This window comes from Hylaeus anthracinus, unplaced genomic scaffold, assembly GCF_026225885.1.
Source record: "Hylaeus anthracinus isolate JK02 unplaced genomic scaffold, UHH_iyHylAnth1.0_haploid 27453, whole genome shotgun sequence".
NCBI classification, from domain to species: domain Eukaryota; kingdom Metazoa; phylum Arthropoda; class Insecta; order Hymenoptera; family Colletidae; genus Hylaeus; species Hylaeus anthracinus.
In genome coordinates, this window is record NW_026535243.1 from 26890 (window position 1) to 34519 (window position 7630).

The following is a 7630-nucleotide window of genomic DNA, read 5'->3' on the forward strand; positions in this document are numbered from 1 at the left end:
CTTTCGGGGGCTGCTCTTTGTTCGGCGATGGCTCGTCGATCTTTTCGAGGCTCGGTTGGAGGAGGTGGTCCGCGGAACACTTTGGGTGTCGGATTCTTAAATGATTTTATCGAGCAATTCGGGTAGAGGCGAGTACTGTGCCGGAGGTGCAGGATGAGGGGTAGTTTTAGACGGAGTTCTGATTTCCGATCGGAGTTGATGCTGGTGTTTTTTCTGAAAATAAAGAATGCATTGGTTACTGAGGCTTCTTGAGCTAGGTTTTTTAGTTGTAGGAATGATTTCATGATGAGAAGTTTAGGTTTTATGCGATGGTCTTGAAGCTTCTTGAGGGGTAACTTTGAGGGTGATGAAACCACGTGTTGGAGTTAGAGGAATTGCGCCAGGGAGAAGGATATGGAAATTGATGGAAGCAAAGGAACAACGAGAAAAGAATTATAATGTAATAACGTAACAGAAGACCTGTTCGGAACCAACAAAAATATACAAGGTGTTTGTTCCAGATTTGTTTTCAGCCAAACTTTGTCAGCAAGTTCTACACACAAATCTAAGAAAAAGATGTTATATGAACATATGCTCTTAAATGTCTTATTAAGGACTTATAACTAATAATACAAAATGATAATGAACCTGTATTTTGTCGACACAGCGTACGAACATTTCATATAACACTTTTTTCTTACTTTTGCCTGTAGAACACGCTGGCAAAGTTTGACTTAGAAAACCACCCTGTATGTCATAATATCAAGTTGCGTATAATAACATCGTCCATCACCGAAGAGGATCACAAATGATCGAACCGTCTCCAATAAAATACTTGAAAAAAGCCACCTAATTCTCATGCAATGAGCAGCCATCGAATCTATCGACACTACTAATTCCACGCTTATAAAATAACGTTGTCGTTAGCCAGCGATAAAGATTCGCCATTCAGAGCGGTGTTCTCCGCGTCCCACCCGGGCGTCTCTTCAATGGGGCGATCACTGGATCCTTGATTCACCAGACGCGGCTAACGAGTCCGAGAGGGGCTCCTTTAACGATCCTTTCAGAGTCAAGTTGACAAAACGCGGGAGGTGCGTGGCATAATGGGCCGGGTCTGGCTGGTCCGCTCGCGGATCCAAACCGGAAGGCCACAAAAGCGCCTCAAAGCGACTGGATTTCGCGTCGGGCAGGGACTGAAAGAGGGGCCGAGGGGGTCGGTGGAGGAAGTAACGCGAAAGTAGGAAAATGATTACACGGCCAGCGGCGTAGGCGAGCGGTAAAAGGGTCAAACGCGCGCGTTCTGCTCACGGAGAACGCCAGCCCAGGAGGATGAAACGCGACAAAAGCGTACCACCCGTGTCCCTGTCCCTCTGTCAGCCCTTCCAGGTAACGAGAAACCGTTGACCAGCCCCAAGAAACGCGAAACGAATCCGCAGAGCGGCGGGATAGGCAATCGTTCGAAAATTTTTATCGAGAAACTACGAGGGACAGTGCTCGTCCACTGTACAGAACTCAAGTTTATAGTGGATTATTTAATTAGTAACTGTTATATTATACTCATCGCTTGTTTTATCATTATGCTATATCATTTTCTGTTTCGAAAATGTCTAGTCGTCCGTCATATCTACATATGTACATAGTAAATAGTTATTTCTTGACGTGTTCTTCACATATGTTTTAAAGGTTATAAATAAAAATTAATTTGGTTTTAGAGAAGTTTTTTTAGCGAGTAATACCCCTGTTCGATAAATGCGTTTTTAAGTGAAAAATGGCCCAAAAATATGGCAAGGTCGGATCCGACCCAACCCCAGTAAATGTGTGATCAGAAACCACCGCAGGAGAGGAGGGTTAATTTACACGAGAGAGAGGGCTCGCTAACGAATAATCGCAACACACTACAAACAAACCTTTCGCGCTACAAATTTTTGCAAACTTCTCTTGAAACGTTACCTCGGCTCAGTAAAAATTTAAGCAACACCCATCCACCGGTTCGGTTGATAAAAATTCCCAAAGCAGCGCAAGTTTTCCAAACATACATTTATTTACAACGAAAACAAAATTCCCTTTCGATTAGAATTCCAAAAGCAACGCGTTTTCGACAGCGAGACCGCGGAATGCGAAATCGGTAGCCGCTTAAGAGATTTCGCGGGAGGGTGCACGACGGCTGCGTCGATTCCTAGGACGTCTCCCTGCCCCCCGTACGTCTCCGGAACACTTTTTCGTGCCTACGCGCAATACTAGGGACGTGGCCACGGTCGAGCCTTGTGTTGTCCGTATTTTACTTTGTGCTCGGTGCGTAAGAGGATTATATCCTCCGCGTGGACGAAGAACAGTCCACGGGAGGGGGGGACTGCGACAGAGACGGTCTCGCAGGAACGATCTCGGTAAGGATCGACGGAGAAAGAGAGAGAGAACAACTTGATGGGGGGGGGGGGGTAAGAAGATACTGGAAGAAGACAGAAACGGCGGCAGGGTGAAAAGGGAGGTAAGTGGTGGGTATGCTTCACTTTTCACGGGGGCGCCATTGTTCCCTATTATCCGGCGTGATTAGTCGATGATGCAGGTAAGCTACCGCGGGGGGTCCCCATTATACTGCTGAGAGAACTACTCGCTCATCCGCGAACTGCGTGAGTTCCGTCGGAATATTGCGACCATCCTGCGAGCAGCTCTCCGTCTCCCTTCGCCTACCCTCGTTCCCCGTCGTTTCATCCCTGTTCGACGCAAGGAATCCCTGTCGGAGAGATCGGTATTTCTGAGTGGTCCGGTGCGGTCCCATCTCCCTTCCTCCTTCGTCGTCCTGCTCCTTCCTTCCACGTGGAGGCGCGCCCTGCATCTAACCGGCTGTCGACGAATCGGTTGCCGCCGACCTGCTGTGAAATTTATACTCTTACACAGGGCCGCAACAATGATCGTCGGCCGTTTTTGCACGGCCGATTTGTATTATCGTTTACCGAGGGCCGCCCTTTATCCACCGTGAACGCGAATCTGCTTTGCCGAGTAATTAGACCGTGGCCCGTCTCTCTTTCACCGTTCGACACACCTGGACGATCGATTTCAAGTCGATTTCGCCAGCTCGAACCGTTTGGAGAACATACACAGTTTTTTTTAGGACACCTCGAGATGGGAATACGTACGTTAACGAGTATAGAGGGACAGTTTTGGTCATGGGAGCTGCGACTCCATGCGCGCGTGTGTGTTTATAGGTGTGTTTGGAAGAGAGGGGGCTGAATATGAAAATTCTTCATGGGAAGGGAAATCGAAAAGTTCCTTACCATTTTGGAATCTGTGGTTTCGTTTAGGAGATGCGACGAGTCCGTTGTTAAGGGTTGCGAAAGATAGTATACTTAAATAGTCAAATAATCATGAGTTTAACATTAAACCTACCACGACCGGTACAAATGACTGTTTTAAGATTGTTGTATACAGTTTTTATATGCTTCTTATGAATTGTGTGCAATGGTTTCATTCATTATTCAATCTAGTTTCACTTAAAATATTTTTGCATTTCGTTAGACAAAGTGTCTCTAACAAATTTGTTCCATCGCAATAGTTATAAACGAACCTGGGTAAATTTAGTGTTAATATGTAATCCACAATGAAAACACCTCCATCTGTAATAAATCGTCATGTTTGCATAGGAAGATCCTCGACTCCTCAAGCATCCAAGTACTGTCCCAATATTCAACTACTTTAATACTAAATCGAGTGACAAATTCGTCAAACATTTGAATCGCAAAAATTCTCGAAGATCATCACTAAAAAAAAAGTCTCTGATATTTAATCTTCGATTGCCAGTCCGCGAATCGTAGATCGAATCGATCTAGCCAACGTCCGTTTAATTTCCTTCGACCACGAATGGTCGGATGTCCGCAGAAAAATTTCGCGGCTTTCACGGGAAATTGTATAGCCATGGCGAGTTCCTCTTTCCGGTGGATTCTGGCTTCGGCTTCGATCGGTCTTCGCATGAAAATTAGTCTCGGCGCAAGTGGCACGGGACGAAGGCACGGGTGTTAGGGGTGGATCGGGAGGGGGAGTGATGACGAAGACAGGGGAGACAAAGCGTCCACGAAAATGAGCCCCGGGTTCTTTTAATTCGCGTTTACTGTGAACGGCGTCAAGTAATTAGTCGCTTACTCCGGCGAGTTTAATGTAAGGTATTAAAGCCGCCAGCCAACCAGCTCACCCGAGGCTTTTCTTCTCGCTGCCTTGTTCCAGCGACCTTCGGGGGCTCCTCGTTTACCTTCGTCGCCATTATGTCCCTCCCTTTCCTCTAGTTTTAAGCTGTGACCGCCCGTTAATCGCTTGTTATCTAACTGCTCCTCCGATTCTTCTTTCTCCACCGTTTTCTCCACCTCTTTTCTTCCCTACTCTCTCCGATTTTTCTTTTTTCTTTTCTCTCCTTCTTTTTTTACCTGTCAGCTGTATCCCTCGTTAAATAGGTATTATGTCACGGTTGTTGAGCTGATCGATCTTTCTCTCGGGCTCGGCCTGCCTTTCCTCCGACGCGCGTTTGTTGTCCGCATTGTGCCGCGGCGCGGGGGTGTCGTGTTATGAGTGTTCGATCACGCGATTAAGGCTCCCGGTTCGAACAGCGTAATGGATTTTGTTTGGATGAGACGGAACGGTGCGTAAATTGCCTTCGAAGGGAATCGTTGAGATCGCCGGCTATGGAAACGAAAATGCGAGGACCGGGGAGGGACTGAAATTTTAGGCAAATGTTCATCAGTTTTCTCCTTTCAATATCAGGGGTATATATTTTATATTGTATCTAGTGTGTTAAATGGAGATCTGATAAATGAAGTCTGAATACTTGAAGTTTCGATAAAAAAAGCTTCTTTTACGAACATTTTTTCATGTTAACCGTTTGCCCTGCGATTTACTGTGGGACCATAATCAGGTATAAAATTCCTTGTGCCCTTTCATGCGACGTGTCTGACTCGTGTTTTTCATGTTCGACTCAAATTCGGTACCACGAGTCTCACACGGTGTCATAGGTTGAAGTGTTAAACTATAGAGCTCTAGAAACAGTACAACTTTCATTTGAAACATTTTTCAATACCGCCTAAAGTTTAGGAGTTAAGTAAATGTTGTCTAAGTATCGCGTGGATATCCTTACCTACTCTTGAAACTGTTGGCACAGTTTTATTATTTCTATACCACGAGAAGATAGTATCACTCTATCTTTTCAATTCTTTTTGAAAGGGACAATAAAAATCTAATTTGTTGCAAACAAAGTTTCTTCAGAAGCATTAGTCTCGACACAATTCTCGACAGTAATAGGGAGACAGAAAAGTAATCAAAATGTCTTCGACTTGGAAATATTTTTCAATGAATAATCGAAGGACTTTTTTTAAAAAGAGAATCGAACAACTGCTTTTACGCTGGCAAAAAGCGTTAGAAAATGATGGAAATTATTTTGTTGATTAGTATTTAAGATTTCTTTGATACATAAATGTTGATGACAATTTTGATTACTATTCGGCCCCCCTAACAGTATTCCTCGTATCGATAATAAATAAGTTTCAGCAACAGACCAGCAGCATAAGACTGAAACTTATCGCTCTTTATCGATAAAATTATGTCAATCAGACGAACTATCACGAATAGAGGTGATTGAGAGATGCTTCTCGGTGGGGGTGCGCGTTACGGGGTGGCAGTCAAAGCAGGATAAATTAAAACTCGTGACGATGATACAACGAGAGGGGTGGACGCTATGTTGCGGTCAATAATGGCGCTTTCACGTTTTGACTGGCGACGCGGGAATGCGATCTAAATTTCAGGGACGTGCGTCGGGGGCAGTGTTAATGGACGAGGGCGAGTGTATCCCCTAAGGACAATCGTGCCGGTCAAATTAGGTAACTTTCGTAAATAGCCTCGGTATAGTTCTCCGGCCAGGGAGGATGGCGGAGAATTAAGGGTTGCCCGAGCTTGCGTTTTTCTCTTCCAGGTAGGTGTCTCTTCGGGATTCGGGGAATTGGAATAACTGCGCTGTTTCCCATCGGAGGGAAGCTAAGATTTTGTGGAAGTGGTCTTTAATAGCAAAACTACCACGGTCAACGCATACGTACATACAGTCAGTCCCCATAAATATGCGTGCCCTCTGTGTTTATTGATAGAAATTGTCTAAATTAAATGATAAGTTTGATGTTTTCAAATAAATTTTTCATTATTATTATTAATATGTATATACAATGAAAATTGTTTTACACGACTGAATTCACACGAAATTATAATTTAATATTATTTACAGAGACTCAACACTCACGAATGGATTAAACTGCATATATATGTATAAATGTAAAATTCACCTATAATGAAACATTGTATTCAAAACCGTGGAACTTATTATTTAATGTAGACAAACTTCTTTAATAAACATAGAGGGTATGAATGCTTATGAGACTGACTGTACATACCTTTGTAATTAAAGGAATGAAGCGCAAGCTAGATGGTCGATCAAATTAATTCTCTATTAAAATAATTATTGTCCAAAATTACAGTAGAAGCATTATTAATAATTGATAGTAATATTCTGTTAAACAATCACGCCGCTTCCAAACGTTAGTTTCATACCTTCCTGAATTTTCAGTCTCTGTAAATAATATTAAATTATAATTTTGTGTAAATTCAGTCGTGTAAAATAATTTTCCCGATAAACTAACACATAGGTGTGTTAATCCTTTGCACTTCGCATTTTCTGATTTCAGTACATTTTTGTCCCGAGTCACTCGACATCGGATCGCAAAGGGTCAATTAATAGCGAGGAAAGATCACGTCTCTATGCTTGGACATTATTGTCAGGTCTTGATAAACTGGTCAGACGATGAACTCATCTCGTGCAACGTATTACGTTACAAACAGGAACAGAAATCTTTGTTTCGGAATAACCGCGCGCCCATAAACCATTGCATTTTCATCCCTTTCAGCGTCAAGTTCTCATGCGTTCTAACAAATGCGATCGCTACACGGACAAATGTACTCCTTCAAAGGACCGAAAGCATAAATGAAAAGTGATTTTTACTCTATCACGACCCCTTCTTCGGGCCACGTCGCGAAACGGATGACCAAACAAACGCGAACAAACGGAGAAAAAAATAGCTCGTTGTTATTACACCCGGGCAAATAACGCGGCCCTGGGTATTGTCGGTCCGGGACGGGTTGCATTATGATTATTTTAATAAACATCCAGTTGGTCCTGGGTTCGATGGAGCAAGTATTTAACTAAAAATACGCGGACGGTTCGTTTATGAGCGTGCAATTAAGTAAACAATACATTGCGCGGTATAGGCTCGCAGGCTCGTTACGTGGGCGGCGATGCGAATATAATGTTGATACAGAATAAGCAAAAATCGTGGAAAACGCTGCGGAACGGAAAATGATATCGCGATCGTTTCGCGTAAAAAGCGCCACTCCGCCCTCCCTCTTCCCTCGCCCCTCCCCTCGCCCCACCCCTCGATCGCCCACGCTCTTTTCCCATTAAAATGCTCGACGTTCGATTCATTTTAACAACAACAAACATCCCCTAGGCTCTTTCCTTGTTCGACGTTATAAAACGGGACGCGAAACCATTCGCGATCTGGCGTACGGGATGTATGTATCTCACAATTAATTAAAAAGCCCTTCGAGCGAAAAAACCCTCAGCGGTAAAAAG